Here is a 17,773-nt window from a genome sequence, read left to right on the forward strand (position 1 = left end):
ATGAATCATTCTGAGGTATCCTGCTGTTGCTGTGAAGATTCATGTGTCCATTCTCTGTTCCTGGACCTCTCTTCTCCATTTGCTTGGGTGCATTTGGTACAAGTCAGACACTGTTCAGTGCTGCCCTACCTGCCAGGCTGCAGACTGTGGGTCATTATCCTTCTTTAGCCCATTCAGGACTGATCACAAACAGAAAAAACTTCCTTCCATTACAAGAAAAAATGTACAGGAGTAAATGTACAGGAGTGTTCATCTCTAACGCAGTGTGTAATAAAGTTCCAGAAGTTCAAGAAACATGTAGAAAAATCTTCTAAAACAAGAAATGTCATAAACGACAGTTAATCTGATTTCTATAAGAATGAAGACTTATTTAATTATGTCATCTCTATGTGTGTGTAAGAATTTGTCTTTTCCTCATTTTGAACCTATCAGACTCAAATTTGAGCAAATTTGCCTAAGCAGTAGGCACTTCAAGAATGTGCTTCCACAGGTATGATGAGAAAAGGTAGACAGATACAGAAAGTATTATGCATTCACTGAAGAAATGACAGAAATAATAGTTAAATTCCTACTAAACTGTAGAGAGCACTGAAGTGAAAACAGCTTTTGGTATTTTCCTACAACAAAGGGTTTTTTCTCTAGGTGATCATCTGAAAAACAGCAGAGAATTCATCATAAAGCTGCAGGAAACCATGCTTTATCACTTCTCAAGAAACTGCTTATTGTCTGCTCAGAGAAATGGCAGAAATAAAGGATTCCAGCAAAATAATACATTCCTTATACTAATTTAGAATATTGCACAAGGGAATTATTTTGCAAGTTCCCATCTACTGAAACAATAGCACAGTTGGAAAATACAAAAGCCACAAGCTGCTATTCACAAACTGCTCTTTAGCTTTAGTGTTGGCTGGCAGTATCCAGATGTAAAGCTTACCACAGCCCCCCCCTTGGTGCAAACTAGCACAGCTTCAAGAAAATTGGTATGACTCCACTTGACTGTATTAAGCAAGGCCTTTAGTTTGAGATATTCCATAAGAAACCCATGGAACATCATGAGCAGAAGATCCCTGACCTGCTGGAACTCAGTATTAATGACTTCTTTTGCTTTAAAAGTTACAATTAAAAAACTAAGAACACCCACCTTAAAAATGAAAACGGGAAGAAAATAAAAAACAAGAGAATGGCACATTGCAGCAAAAGTAGAAAATATTTTGCATTCTGTTTCTCCTAGTATCTCCCTATAAGGACAAATGTGATGGTTGTCCTAAACCTTCGTTTCTCCTCAACATCTTCTTGGAGCTACTGAAAATGAACTCCTTATGTACATTTCTTCAAGTTTTGATTCAACATAGATGCCTGGTTTTCCATTGTTTTTAAATCTTCTTCCCCCTTGGACACATTTTTCTTTCCCTTGCCTTCTATGTTATACCTTGAAGAATTTATTCCTTTTTATGAGGCCCATTAAACTTTCCCTTCAGCTGCCTACCCAGGCTACAGGGATGGCAGCAGCCACCTGAGGCAATCTGTATGTGTCTGGTGCTGCCTCAGGAAGGAGGCTGGGGAAGATGTCTTGAGGTTCCTTCTTGCTTCATATTTCTGTCATTTCCACTATCTTTCTTTCTTGGTGCTGATTTCTTTTATTTGGCCATAGATTACAAGATCCCAAATTCTGCAACACTTTTCAGTATATGTCCATCCTGCCTAGAAAAGTAGTCAGGAATTAACTTGGTTCCCACTGGAATGACTTCTTGAGCATTTCAGTAAAGGCTTTTATTTGAGTTCTGCCTTTTCCTCCTGTTCCTTCAGAGTGTCTCTCATACCAGTATCAGTTTGTGTGTCTGACCTTCTGGATGATCTTGTTCCCAGGCACTCTCCAGCTCCTCCTATTCCTCAGATCTCCTTCCTTCGTTGTTTACATTGCAGGATTGTTTATTGATCCCCTGAACTGCTCCAGCTCTGTTCTCACTGTCCAGATCCAGCTGATCCCATACTCAGAGCCCACAGATCAGGGATTCATGCAGCTCCAAGCCCTACCAGGAGCTCCAACCTCTACAAAGCTCCCCTTCAAGCTGTGTCCTCTTTCACTGCTCCTAACAGCTGTGGTCATTGGTGCCCAAGAGGAAAAGGGAACTTCAACCCAAATGTAAGCAAACAGTAGGAAGGCCAGGAAAGGGGCAGTAAAAGCCTGAGGACCAAAAACTAAATACTGGGGTCCAGGTTCCCCTGTAAGGATGCAGGGGAATAGGGAGCAGCTCCATAGACCTCACCCAGTCTACAGCAATGGGTGGAAATGCTTCAAATGCACATAAGGACCAAACTGACAATTTTAACTTGAAGATCTCTCAATGAGACATATATACCAAGAAAACAGGTAGGTTCTCTTGAAGATCTTGAAAGATCTTTTCTGCTTTAGGTTTTTTTTTTTTCCTTTCCAAAAAATTTAACATGCTATGAACTCAAATCTAGTAATAATAAATAATACTCCTGTCCTGCAACATTACATTATAAGTATGCCAGTGAAGTTTTTGTGGTTCGTTTTGTGACACAAGGAAATAAGATTTATGTTTCAAAAGGTAGGAAGGGCAAGGGCACTATTGATTATTGTTATAATAATGAGGCTTGTGCTTGCAGATTTAATCTGTTTGTGCTACACAACAAAGACTTACTGAAGAAGAGCCTATGTCTGGCATAAATCCAAAGACATTAAACTGGCTCTAGGGAAGACTCAAATCTGGAAATAATTTTCAGAATTTTAGGCTTGATTTTGCTGCACCTGTGGGTTTAAGTTAAATAATTATAATTAGATTCTTTTATTGTGTGGTATGTTTGTTCTTCATTAATATGAGAACAATTGGTGATCTTTATTGCTAGCAAAATTGGACTCCTAATAGCAAAACAGCAGGAAGATGATAACACGTTATACTTAGAAACTGATTTACCCTTCTTCATGCAGGCCAATTTATTGTCATTAAAAGTTGCCACTTCAGCACAAGGGTCAAAGACTAGGTAGGGCTTGTATAATCATTTTCTAAAGAAGCACTGAAGAGACACAAGAATAAGATCTCTGCTCCCACCATCATTTGTTCTGCTTTGCACAGTTAGCAAAGCTTGTTGCTGAAATGCCCAATTTGCACACATACAAGGAAATTAATTTTGATCTCTGTTACAGGCTTGTTACTCCATCCTTGAGTAAATAAAAGCTGCTTTATTTATAGCCAGCAGTTGAGCTGAGTCCTGAGTCCTGCAGGACCTTCTCTGTGTGCATTTAAAGTCAGTTGACCTATTCACATTAAAGAGGATGGTGCAGACCAGGTCATACAGAATTGGCTTCACAATTTATAGAAATATCATAAGTATTCTGCTTGGGTTTACTCCTTATCTTCAGGGTAACTACCTTACCCTGGGTATTCTAAAATTTGTTGTGGTGAACTCTGCCCATAGCATGCTCCTGTTAGGCTGGAGCTCTGGCTTTTTTACTCTGTAATTTGTACTTGTCCTTCTGATACACATTTTCTTGTTTTGAGGTTGTCTTCAGTACTTCTTAACTTTGCCCAAGCAACATTTTGGTTCTGAGAGAATCAAAATGCACTAAACACCAGACACCCAGGTGGGCAGGTGCAGAACTTTCTCCTCTGGAAATAACAATGGCACATGGATTAACTGTGAGGTATAATTCATTTTAAGTCAATGGGCAGCTGAGCCAAATAAGGCTGCCAAGTTCTAATTTTCCACTTAATGCTGAGGAGGATAAAAGGGAAAACAGTGACCTAAACTAATTATATAGGTGGGTTCAAAAATTTGCAGGCTCAGGGAACACATGAAACAGGCAGTCTACCTGGAACAGGCAAGCAAAGACAGCATGAATCAGTTTAGGATAAATCTTCAAAATCATAACCTCATTGAAATGCAGCAGCCAAAAATAACAAGCAAATTGTGGGCATCATGAAGCAAGTTATTGGCTAAAAGACAAAGGAAATAATTTTAATTCTACAGACAGCCAGGGTGAACCCTCATACCAAGGGTGAGATGATGCAACTGATGCAGACCTGAGTCTCCAGAAGGATGTGATGAAACGAGGAAAAAGGAAAACAGGCAGGAAAATGGTCAAGGGAGAGGAGGAAAAGGCTGGGACTCAGAACTTGTGCAGGGGAAGGCTGAGTGGGGCATAATCCAGGATGTCAGTAATGAAGGGGTGGGTGAGGCAAGTGCAGACTCTGTTCACTGATACTGCAGAATGAGGGCAAGGGGACATTCAGGGAAAACAACAGGGAATCAGTACAAAAGAGAAGGACAGTGAGGGGATCTTTGCACTGTGGCAGGGAACTCATCAAACCTGCTACCAAAGAGGATGTGGACACAGAGGTGTCAGCACAGCCAGAGAGAGATTAGAAGAATTTATGGACTACAGGCAGGTCCCTGAGTGGATACAAAAACATCTAGGCAAGGTCATACCTCCTAATATCCCTAATAGAATAAATCTGGAAGAGGAGAAGCAGGGGGCAGAATGAAGAATGTTACAGGCTCCAGTGCTCACCCCAGCAGAATCTTCAACCTCTGCTGCTGGAGAAACAGCCTCAGGTGAGATAAACTGCAGCTCAGATCTCTTTCTTATGTGCTTAAAAATCAACTAAAAAAGGCACAAGAACAACAGTCTGTGGTGTTGATTTGATCCCACTAGAGAGGAAGTGGTAACTGCCAAAGCAAGTCTGAGTCAGAGCTGGAAATGCAAAGGAAAACAAAATATTCTTGTTATTAACAACAAAAACAACAAAAAAAAACCCCCAAAATAGAAGTTAAAAGGGCTGCAGCTGGAACTGAGATTTACTATATCAGCCACAAAAGGGTAGGACATATAAAGCCTGTATAAAGGACAATATTTCCAGAAGATATGGTGCTACCATGTAAAGCACTACATACAGCTTTTTTCAATCTTAGTAAAAAAAAAAAAAAAGGCAACTCTCCAGAGAACAGAGAATCTAAATTAGGAGCTGAAACTAAAAAAGTGTGTGCTGGTCAGTCCAGCCAAAGAAAGCCTGAGAGGAAAGATAATTTGTTCTCTGTAAACGTATTAGTGAGGTAAATGTCAGAGGAGGAAGATGAGGTAATTAAGCTAAAGGAAAATGTTGTCACAAGAATTAATGAGCAGAGACTAACCAGAAATGTCCTCAGGGTGGACTTGATAACTTTCAGAAGATTTCAGTTCTGGAAGAGCTTTCTGGTTGGAGCAGGAGGGGGAAAACAACACCACAGGAGGTGGTTTTGAGCTGCTCCTTGTTCAGCCTGAGAAAGAAGCAACACCTCAATAGCAGAGGACCACACTTGATGACTCAAAAGATCACTCACTTTGCCACATCCCTTGCTCTCAGTGTCCCTTGATTGTTGAGCACAGACATCAAATAAGAGTGGGAGTCCCGTGGGGTTTCTCATGTCAGGGACCTTGAGGAGGGGGGAAGCAGCTGCCCATTGTTTTTCATGGCCCCACCGTCAGGCCACCAGTACCTAATGATCAGCAGGGTCAAAGGGTGCCTGTGTGAGGCTTTGAAAAGCTCTCCTGTGGCACCCTAAAATGGGTCTCATTAGCAGGGCACTGCAGCAGTGGTGTGGATGGGGATGTCAAAGGCACTGGACATTGCATTGTTCACCTGCTCTGGACCCAAGGCCACAATTATGTTTATTGAAGACCTGCATTGTATTTTCCTCTGACCACTTCACTGTTGTCCTTTCTGCTGTTTGAAGAGGTTCTTCACTCAAATCCTGCTTTCTATTCTGTGTTTCTGCTTTTCTTCCTTCTCTATCCTCTTTTACCTGGACCATTCCCTCTGCTCTTTTTATCCTGACTGCTTCAATGTCCAGAGGTAAGCAGAGATGCAATAAAGCAAATTAACACTGCACCCAGCTTTAGTCACAACTTTCCTAAGCCTTTACATGTCAAGAAACAGAAGGAGAGAAACAGGTGGAGAATCTGCTGGGCATGTTCTTTAGGCTTTCAGTGTTAAAAAAAGAAAGCACAGTATGTGGAATGTTTTCTGAATTTTTAAATTAGGGTAATTAAATCTTCACTGCTTTCTCCTGTGTTACCTGGAATGCTGAATAAAATCACCAGGGTTTCAAGCTTTTCCCAATAAAGCTGATTCCTAGCTATTTTAAACACTCTCCAGGCAACAGTTTAACATTGTGTCTCTACCCCTTTTTCCCTCCATGAAGTTTTCATATTTCCAAGTCACTGATCAGAGCCCTGTGATTACTGCTGCTTAAATATAGTCTAACAGAGAACATTTAAAATCTACAGGACCATAATCAACTAAACCCACACAACAATGCTTTGAATAACAGAGAGGTAAGAAATAATGGAAAGACCACAAATATATAACTAAGCTAATATTAGAAGCTTAAGAAATCTATTTAATGTTATAGCCGAAAGCCCAGAAAGCTTTTTCCCTGCTGATGTGTCAGCTTTTCCAATATTCCTGCAACCTGTGCTCTCACAGTCCCAAGAATGCCATCTCTACAATTCTGCCCAAGGTGTCACTTGGAACAGAAGATGTGGAGAAGATATCCCAGCTGACTGGAGAGCTGTCTCCCTGTCTGCCTTGCTGCTCAGGGCAGGAAATGAAGGGCCCTGAGTGATGTAATGCATCTGTCACTGGTGCAACTTATCAACATGAATGGAGGGCTGAAACTTTGGGTGCGTGTGGTCAGGGAAAAGAAGGAAGGAAATATTGATGTGCAGACATTGCCAATCCCCCTCAGCTCCTAATAAAAATTAGTATTAGCATAGGTGTTATTCTTCTAAAAAAAGAAGAACCTTTTACAGTCAGTAAGTAAAGCAGATAATGGAAAATTACCAACAGGGTAGAAAGCCAATTTCTTTTGCCTGACTTCACAGGGGAACAGATCTGTGATGCAGCTGTTTTCAGCTCTCTGTCAAATTGCAAACCTGAAGTTGTCATACCTTTAACAATAAAGAGAATAAAAGCCTTTTAAACTCTACTTAAAGTGTCAAGGCCTCAGTCCCCACAGCCACCCCACCTTTAAATCAACAGTAAAGGGTTCACTGATTTCCAGGGTAATGGGTATTTGCTCTTATTTGAATGTGACATTAACATGGATATACTGTTCTCAGGAGAACTGACTGCTAGGGGCCAGAGCTGGACATTGATTTCACACCAAATTCTCCATTGATCGGGCATGGTAGGAAGTCTATTCATTGAATTGATAGCAGGATACAGCTATTCTGTATTTGCTTTCCTTTTAATATACAGCTTCAACAGCAAGCCATGCATGAATTTAATAAAAGAAGATAATAATCTATCCATTCTATGAGCAATAGACTGGACCTGGGTGGTTATCAGACCTGCTGCTATAAATCATGTCACATAACAGACCCATTTTAACTTTACCAATGAAAAAAAAAAAATCCTCTGTTTTAAATATACAGAACCTCTGCTTCTCACCCACATTCAGTAAATTGATAATTGTATTCAGTTATGGTTTATCAATGTAAGACCATCAGCAGAAGGGAATCAAACCTATTGTGCTGTTAGAAAACAAGCATTTGAAGGCAACTAAGTAGCTCTAAACAGTGAATTGAAGTATCTATAGTATCTGTTGCAATTATCCCTAGTTGTTCAACATGCTCTTTCAGTGCTGCTTCCTATTCAGGACTGGAGGTTTTGCTAAGGTCACCCTATGAAACAATGAAAGGAGATGCTTTGAATATGCTAATGCCTTCTGTTGGAAGAGGGAAAATGAACTGATGTGAAAGGCATTGACAACCATAAGGCAAACAGAATGGGTGGTACAATTGTAGGCAGAGTGCTGTGTCTGTGTCACAGTCTGGGAATAGATCCTTGACAATAATTTTCTGCTAGACACTTGTTTGTAAATGACAGAAGGGAGGCAAAAAGAATTGTATGCATAATGCTTTTCAAGTGGAAAATATCTGTACTTATAAGACCTAGGCAGAAAGTTACTTTTGTAAGTGCAGAACTGAGTTGAACCCAGCTCTGACTCTTCATTCAGGGAGCATCATTAAGCCAAGAAAGGGACTCTGAGTGCAGACTAGCACAAATTAGATCAAGAGCTGAGCTGGCACATGTGGACAGTGCTGCCTTGCATTCTCCTTCCATGGCACAAAGGGATGGCATAGCTGTTCTTACTAGCATAATTAAACATTTTGGTAAATTACATCATTCTTCTTTCTCCTTTACCAGCTCATGTGGAGAGAATTAAGGGTTTGCTTTCTACCATACCTGACCTAGCAAATGGTCCATGGCTTTTTGCCATGAGCCTCTCAGAACAGTGCAGGATGATATCAGATGGTTGCTAAAAGAATTGAGGAGCCTAAGGGCTGCCTGCTCTTATCCCAGGGCATGGCATTCCAGCACCTCCACAGTAACAAGAGTAGCATCAAAACATGATTGAGTTAACAAGCTCTGCTGAGCTATCTAAAGTGACAGGTGAATGAGGTGAAGGAAAATAAATTTTCTAATTTTCTCTTAATCATGGCATTATAGCAGTCCTTTATGATCATTTGAGTAATTTAAAATCCAGCAATACTGTAGGAAATAAAAATGTTTGGGAAATAATTTCAAGCTCACCCATAAATTCACTTATTCTCCTATGTTTAGCTGATGAGAATAAACCAGGCTGCTGTTGGTTGCATGCAGTTCATTCCCCAATCAGCAAAAAAGCATAGAAGCTGCTAATACCATAAAAATAACTAATGACAAGAGATGAGAAATGCTGCAGAATGGAGGGCACAGAAACTGGGGCAAGCTTACCAATCTTAGCACTATTTATCCTTACCTGGGATATGAATAGCCGAGACTTGAAGAAAGGTGAGGTAGGACTCTGGGCTTAGTCCAAGCTGAATGAGAGATCCAGAATTTTTGTCAAGGCATTTTTGGAAAATATACAATTGAAGGAATCTGAAGGCAGCTTCTGAAAGTCCCACCACTGAGCCAGGGGTGATTGGGTAGGGCAGAGCAGAGACCAGAGATGGGTGGACAGTTCAGAGGACAGTGAGGGAAAATCCTCTAAATGAAACTTAAGACAGAGAAAACCTTGTGAACAGAGGTAGGGGGGAAAAGGGGTTTTTATTGTACAGAACACAAACACAGTTGCTTGTTACAATATAAATGTTTGCTTGAGGCCAACACGTGGCAGCAGCATGGCCTGATACCTGTGTAAGACACAATCAAAAGGCAGTTTAAATCAAGCTGTGTCCTTAGCAACACAAGAGCTTTCATCTGCCCAGCTATATGAGAATTCCCCCCAAGATTCACAGTACTCCAGACTGGAAGGGATCAGTACATGGCTTGACCACCCCTGCTGTTACGTTTTATCCAATTACTAAACCAAACACCTTGTAATTGTCTAAGAAATAACTCAGCCAAAACAGTGATGGCTCAAAAGGTCTTTAACCCTGGATGGAAAATCTTGGGAAATAGAGGATCTCTGTTCCAGGAACGTATTCCAACATTTAGTCTTGCAGGTAACTAAAAAAAATTATATTTTATCTAAATTCATCTATCTTCAGTTTCCAGCAATTGATTCTTCTAGGGCTTTTCTTAGATTGGTTAAAGAGTTTTCTTCAGTGCCTTCATTTTCTCCTTGTGAGGGTACTTAGACGCTGCAGTGGAGTCACTTCTCCCACTCTGGTAAGGGGGAGATGAAGATCTGTTATTATAAAAAGCCTGACTGGAAAGACAACATGTGTTCTCTTAGGTCTTCAGAATTCAGGGATATTCTTTTTTCCCACTGTAAAATAAAATGGAATTGCTGTAACCTGCAATTCTAAAAGCAATATTTTTTACTATTTACTCCCAAATTATAGGTGATAAATTTAATGTTTGATAGCATTAAACCCATCAGCAATATCTAAATACATAAGAGATTTCTTTTATCATACCTTCCCTTCAATGACTGTCAGTCAAGATGAGCTTTCTGTGCATCAAATTGACACCATTTTTTAGCTATGCAAAAAACCATAGCACTCTTCATTTGCTGACTGAAGAGACAAAGAAACTATGGTACAATGTGATAATGCAACAGTGGCAGGAATTTAGTAGCAAATCTCCCATACATGTGGCTTCCTGCAACAAAATTTTGCCTAAATTCCATCCCTGTTAGTCCTTCTCCCATCACATTTTGTACCTTAAACCATGCATCTTTACTTATGTCTTCCTTTGGAATAATTTTAAATTTTTTATAGTTACAGATTATTTCTAGGAGAAAAAAAAGAAAAACAAGTTTAATACAAAAACCTGGAATTTAGGCATATGCCTCCTATGAGCATCATTGAGAATATAAGGAGATAATTGAAATATCCTGCATTTCCATTTTTCAGTGGTTTGGGGTTTTTTACCCCCAAGACTATTATTCTGCCTGAAAAGTACCTCTATCCATATCTAAAAAGAAGTAGGAGTGCAGAATATTACATGGTTTCACCAGCTCACAAAATATTTTGGAAAATTCCCACCAATATATTTCCTGAATTTTCAGAACTCTTGAAAATTCACCTTGCACTCAAAATCCAATAGGGAAGCATAAAATCAAATTAAAGACCTGAAACTCTGTTTTTAGCATGAAAACAGACCAATAGCTAAATTATTTTTCTCATGGTTTCCAGCAACTGAAAACTCCTAATCACTGTTGTCAAATTAAAGTACTAGAGCTTTAGAATGACTAAATCCCAAATGACTTCATCATTGACCTTTAAACTACAGTGTAGAATAGGAAATAATACTATACAATAGGAACTGATAAATATCAAAATGTCTCTTTAAAGAAAAAGACATTTTTGCTGTTGATAATTGAGGTGACTTAATATGTGATCTAAAAACAAAACCAAGTTAGTGCCTAAAAGCTTTTCCTATTCACTTGGCAAAATAATCCTGAATAATAAACAAGTCACAACATTTTCACTGCTATGACATTTCAACTGGGGAAAATAAAAGTAAAATGTAAACTGTATTAATATCCATATTTTACATCTAGTGAAAAAATCAGCCAGATTTAAGCAGAAGAAAAGCTCTTAATTTTAGACTCAGATCCATACCTAAATGTATCAAGGGATTTCTTCTCTGGTTTTGTTCCAAACCATCAATCTTTAAAGTAAAAACAAAATAACCCTATAGGTAAAAGCATGAAAAAACCCATTTGCTCCAATACTCAACCATAGAAGACATCACTGCCAGAAGCCACAGTAGCCAGTGATATCAAAGACATGGATAGAGAAAAGATTTGTAGAAAGAAGATAGACAAGATTTTCCAAAAGCAGGGAACAGGAGATGAGAAACAGCTGCACCATAAGAGACCACCAGACCAGGTCTGTGAGATGCTGGAGTGTGGAGCTATTTTTTGGGTATGATGGAGAATAAGCTCAGGACAATGCATTTTCCTAATGGATATTTGGGTTCTCCCTGCACTAAATACCAGGATAAATGTTCATAATTCATTAAAACCCACAGAAATTACATGACTGAAGCTTGAACACTGCTTTTTGCTGCTGGACTTCTTCAGTCTGCTGCTACCTGGTTACAATTAAACCAGGAGGACACAGTCCTGGATCCATGCTATTGCTGTCTTCAGTTGGTGCACAGCCTAACCCAAAATAACAGAATTTTCCTAGTTCTTAGGAGCCTAAAAAATCAGATTGATGTTTGATTCCCTGTTCATGGCAGGGGTTCTGGACTTCGGTGATGTTTAAGGTCCCTTCCAACCCAAACCATTTCATCATTCAAAGCTTGCCATACTTGGTAGGAGTTTAGCACCTGGGTTCTTTTTAATATCATCCTTGACACTTACATATCTTTGTATTTTGAAATGTATTTTAAAAACCTTGTCCAACAAAATTAAAAAAAAAAAAAAAAAAAGAGCAGGGGTTGAAATGATCCCTCAAAAAGAGTGTACAGAAGAATCTGTAATCATGGAATACTTTTGTTACCCAATGTTCTCCAGGTCCTGGGCCACAATGGCTGAAATACAAGGACATCTGCTTCTGCCTGACAAGGTCTTGTCCTAAAAACTCTCCCTTTCTGGAGTGACTGAGCTGCAGACATTAGTTGTGCCTCTGGCAGTTTGTCAACTCCTTCTCAAGACAAAGTGAATTTCTGTGGCAAAGGGCTGTGAAGAACTGCCTTGTACTATTATTGAGAGCTCTGCCTCTCCACTTAAAAATCAGAAACCCTTCCCCAGCTCCAGTGACTTGTAGCTCTGGTACACTTGCAGAGTAGAGCTTATTTCAGCAGGAGTGATTAAAGAGCTGATATAGAGCACAATCATGGGATTCCTTAAAATAAGAGTAATATATGTTTCCTACTGTGTAGCTATTTTCCTTATAGAAAGTATCATTTTATCAAAATAATTTTCAGAGAATACCAACCACTGACCACATTTCATAGTTCATGGTATATGAACTGAACCTGAGGTGCACATTATTCATCTTCTACTTCTTGTGTGTTGGTCCATTTCGATGATTAATACATCTCATTCCTCAAAATTTTCTGTATTTTAAAAAACCTTATATTACAGCCCCCTGCTTTCTCCAGGAGAATTTAGTACATTATTATTGCAAGGATGGCTAATATAACTTTTAAATGTCACTGAAGACATGGTTCAGGTTTTGCATCATGAGACCTACAGGATTATAGCTGGACTTAACAAAATCTCATTGCAATTTTCAGATATAGTAACTGCAGCCAATGGAAATAAGTGAATGGGGGGTTCAGCTTGTGTGAAAAATTGCCAGAGAGTGGAAGTGCTTGAAAACTTCTCTGAAAGTCATGTGTCTCAACAGCCAGAGTTTCTGAGCATCTCCCACTGTATAAATATCACATGTGAAAACCAGAACATTACCTTTCCAAGTGACCACCATGAAAAGCTGGGTCTGAGTCTCCCAGTTCTGTTTCTCAGGAAAAGTGTCTTGGTCAGACTGCACTGATTTAACTGCTAATGAGGGTAGCAGTCAGTGGATGGGTGTGTGCCAAAAGAACAGAAGAAATGGAGAAAATAAATGAAAAACACTTGAAGAAGGAACTTGTCAAAGACTACCTTTTATAGAGCACCTCCTTTTAATTATTGTACAGAAATCAATCAGGTTTGGACTCATCTTTTATACTCAACCTATATTAAGTCTTTCATTTTCCTCACTGACTTAAAGCAATGTTCTTTATTCTTCCCACTTCAAATGAAATATCCACATCATTTGTTAATGCAGGTTGTTGGTTGTCAAAGCTTGTAAGGGTCCTTCAGTTTTGGGCAACTCAAAGAGCCTTAGGCTTCAATCCATGAGATGTAATAAGGCAAACTCTAATATACAAGCCATGAACAGGCTCATCCATGGAAAAAAGGTTTCACTTTCTAAGGCTTATATAGCTCAGGGTAAATTCAACTAAAATCCCGTCTGACATAGCTTGAAAGTAATTCTTATTCATTGGAAATTAGATGGTAGCAGGGAAAAAGACCCACCTTATTTTATATAAATATAAGAATTTCCTCTAAAGTGGTTTTGATTTTTGTCCTGGGGGAAAGGAGGGAAAGGAGTTATAGAGGAATCTTATTCCACATCTTGTTCTTTGTGTGCTCAAGCTCCTATTTTTCTCCTTGTAATTTAGGGAGGAGAAAAAAATGTTCCTTAACAATCCTTACACTAACTTCACCACCCTGATCTCAAAGGATAAACCAGGTATTCACAGTTTCCTGTTCCTGCTTCTACTTTCATGTTGCAAATCTAAGGAAAGAAATTTCACAAATTAAAAATATCCCATACATCCTGAGAAAAAAATTCAGCTCTAAAAGCATTTCTATGCTATGATTTTTGTATGCATTTTTTACCTGTTTGTCAAAGAAAGAGAAAGACATCTGTGCTCATGTGTAAAGCCATCTCCAAGTTCTCCTACTTAAGTTGAAAGAAAATCTCCCATGGTATAATTATTGTTATTGTTATTATTATTATTGTTGTTGTTGTTAATATTATTCCCAACCCATCATGAATATTTGTGTAGTTGTTGAACAGAAAAAGGAAATTCCCTGAGAACCAGCTCTTCCCAAAAGTCTCATCAGTATGAGACCCATATTGCATCCAACATGCACAAAAGACATATATTCCCTTATATCATAAAATATATAGTAAGATGTAGGTTTCCAAAATGAGAAAAAAGTCAAAGCTCATGTAAAAGTCCTCATAGTTTTGAACTATCTGTGCAAAAAATGCCAGTTTTAAATGCTGTTGAACTGGGAGAAGAATGAGGCTTTAAGGAGCTAGCTCTAGAGCATACTGACAGAAATAGTCTCAAACCCTACAGCAAGTATTAAACTGGTTGAAGGACATATTAGCAATTACATTTACAGAAAAAATACCATTTTTTGGAAATGAACTGGTTTTGTTCATGTTTACCTGACCCTAACTGAAATTCTCTGGAAAGAGAATCCTGTCAAAACGGGGATAGCCCAGTCAGACAAGGATTAACAAAGCAACGCGTATAGCAGCATCTCTGGCTTAGAAGTGTGACTGTGCTAGGAGCAGTCAGCCGCCTCCCAAGCTTTTGCTGAAGTTTTTGTGATGCATCTCAATATTGAGAGCCCAGAGCCAGCAGCCCCCTCCCCTGCCTGGCTGCGACAGCGCTGGCCTGGGCCAGCAGAGATGAACATCTGACTTCACTCCAAGCTCAGAAGAGCAGAGATCCTGCCACTTCAGCACTATTTGAAAGACTGTTACCACCATCTGAAGACATGCCACAAAGTCGGGTTTTGATTTAGAAGATGTTTTTTATCACAGAACAGCATCTCCTGGCCAGCAAACTGAGCTCGCAGTCAAGAACTACATGGAGAAATGTGTCTGTGTGCTCAGAGCGTGCTCCTCAGTAGTTAGGCACACATGAATCTGTGAAAGACTGTAAATATTCCCCAAAATCAAGTGCTAGAGCAGTGAGAGAGTGGGCTACACCCCGCTGAGTTCATTCACATGAATAATCCCAGGGCTTTCTGTCAAACTGTTTGTGTCAATAAGGCAAACAAGTCTTGGCCTGTCCCAAACATTGTTCGTTGCAGATTGCAACACAGCAAATGTAATTATGTGAGAGAAAGGCAGCAGGAGCAATTCCTAAAGGCAGGACATCATTAAGATTTCATAACAAGCACATTTTCCCAAGGGATCCAGAGGAAACGAGAGCCATGGATTTCCTGAGGCCAGACTCTATGTTTGGCTTCATACATCCAAGTGCATTTTTAATTGCAGCATTCACTTGAAAGACATAAAGTTCCTCAGGAAGTGAGCAGGATTTGGAGCAGGTCCTAAAATAATGCCCAGTCCCTCATCTTACACAACATGGAAAGAAGAAAAGAAGAAAAGTCCCATTATGGGACTACATGACAATTTGGCTTTGAAGAACTACCATGTGCAATTTTCTCTGGATAATAGAGAAATAAATGTCTGCATTGCAAGGGGAGGCAATTGTTGTGTGTTTTGTTGACCACGGCATCATCAGTGAGAAGAACCAAGTTTATAGGACAACCTGAAACAAGTCAAGAAGCATTAGGAGTAAAAGAAATAAAGGATGGCTAAGGAGCTTTATATATCCAGCAGAGATGGGAAGAGGTACTGGTTGGACTTGGATTCAGATTCTTTATAAGATCAAGAATCAACAGAATTTCTTAACATTGCAGCAAACTCTTTATCATAGGTTGTAAATGGTGCTCAATGCACCTCGTCACATCTTGGCTTGGGGAAAGTCAAGACATACACACAGTCCCGATTTCTTTGGGTTTTCCAGCCTGGTGAAAACTGAATTCTGCATTAAGAAAAAATCACATGCCAAATGGCTTTAATTAAAAGGGAGTGCCTCTAAAATTACTCCATGAAGTAAATTTCCTGATGGAAAAAAAGAACTTGAGAAAATTCCCCATTATATGTCTGTGTTTGGGTAACTAAAATCATTCACAGATCAGAACATTAACATCACCACACTGGCACCTGAGCTGACATGCAACAGGGAAAATCAAACTTGTAGCTGTGTATGAAATTGTGTAAGTAGTTCTATAAACAAACACATCCATATACTATAAATATAGAAAGACAAACAAGAAGGTCCCAGGACCTTCTTATCTGATAAAAAGGGACCATTTCTACTGGATTTAATGTGAGAGAACTCCTGTGTGTGGATTTTACCAAGCTCTGTTAGGTTGCAGTACTATTTTTGAATTGCTCTACTTCAAAATTTAATCAAATCCACTCCTTTGTGATGATAACACACTGCTTCATAATAATGAAGCTTAATGAACAGAATTAAAAGTTGATTAATTGTAAGCACAGTTAAACACAGAAATGCTTTGCTTCTTTGCCATAAAATCTGTCTACTGTTAAAAACTCATCACTTGCTGTCTTCTCTGACTCTGGATTTTTAAACAGCTTTTATGGGCTTTTCAGTTCCTGCCTGCAATTCAAATCCACCTTTTTGTCCTCCTTGGCCCTTCATCCTCCTGCCCTTCCACTTTCCTTCAACCAAAGACAAAAGGGCAGATCAAGTTTAGAAAATCTGTGATACTCATCTGACATAGCCACAAGCTTTTTCACATGGTTTAAGAGACCTTGCAGTGTGAGAGCAGGGGAAGGCATTGTCCCACAGCAGCAGAGACACTCCCTCCACTCCCTCCTCCTGCTCATTAGCTGATCTTCCAGGAGCACAGTGCTGCCTTACAAATGGTGAGATCTCAGTTCCACGTTTCCAACCTCTAAACATCAGGAAAGGAAAAGAAGGTATTTCACATCAGATGGAGCAAGGAGACAAATAGATGAGGGATGTAAAATATTGAAAGGAGAGGATGGAAATTGACTTTGCCCGGGGAAAATAATGCTGAAAAAAAATCATGTTGGGAGTTTCATGCTGCATTATGTGCATATTTTTTCATCTGATTTTGTCTTCATTCAGTGACCTTACCTAGACAATGTTTCTCTCTCAGTCTCATAAATGCCAATGCAGACAAGGTTTCCACAGAAATGTATTGAGCAGACACATACTTCAAAAAATGCTGCTAGAAGACACCCCAATGTACTTATATGCAGAAAAGTTAAAGACAAATACTGAGTCCTCTTGAACTCTTGGGAAATCCTTATCTGAGATATACTACTTGTTGAATACTAACTGTATTTAGCAAATTTGACATTATATTTTTAGGGTCCTAAATCACTTGACCAATAAGGAAAGGGACTACTTTTCCATTATACACAGAAATCATTAACTATATGTTCTACTGGCTTTTTCCTAAGAAGAAACTATAATTTTAAAAACTATTTCCATCTCCAGACACATGAAGAAGTATTAATTCTAAGTAAAATATTTTGATTTTCTACTTATCAGATCTTTACACATATGCCAAGATTCAAAAATAGTTAATTAGACCTATTAGAATAATATTTAGAATTCAAAAAGTTAATTAGAACTTCAAAATATTTTAGAAGCTTAAAATTGTACATGAAAAATATAGATTTCTGAGTGAATATGCAGTACCTGTATGTATTTCTCAAAGGTCTAGAAAATAGGCAGATGATACCAAGTCTTATCAGAAATATAAATGCAGTGTGTCAAGTGAAAAATAATAGTGATTAGCTTAACAGCATCTTGGGTATGTATCTTTTATAATACATGATGCATTGGGAGTGTGGTTTACTCAGGTTACAGAATTAAAACAGTAGGAGGTCTAATCTGAATTAATATACAGGTTCACTGGGAAATATTGATAGATTTAAGTATGATTCCTTGTAATATGCTAT

Source organism: Agelaius tricolor, unplaced genomic scaffold (genome assembly GCF_023055355.1).
Source record: "Agelaius tricolor isolate 1412-34295 unplaced genomic scaffold, bAgeTri1.0.p SCAF_5, whole genome shotgun sequence".
Lineage (NCBI taxonomy): Eukaryota > Metazoa > Chordata > Aves > Passeriformes > Icteridae > Agelaius > Agelaius tricolor.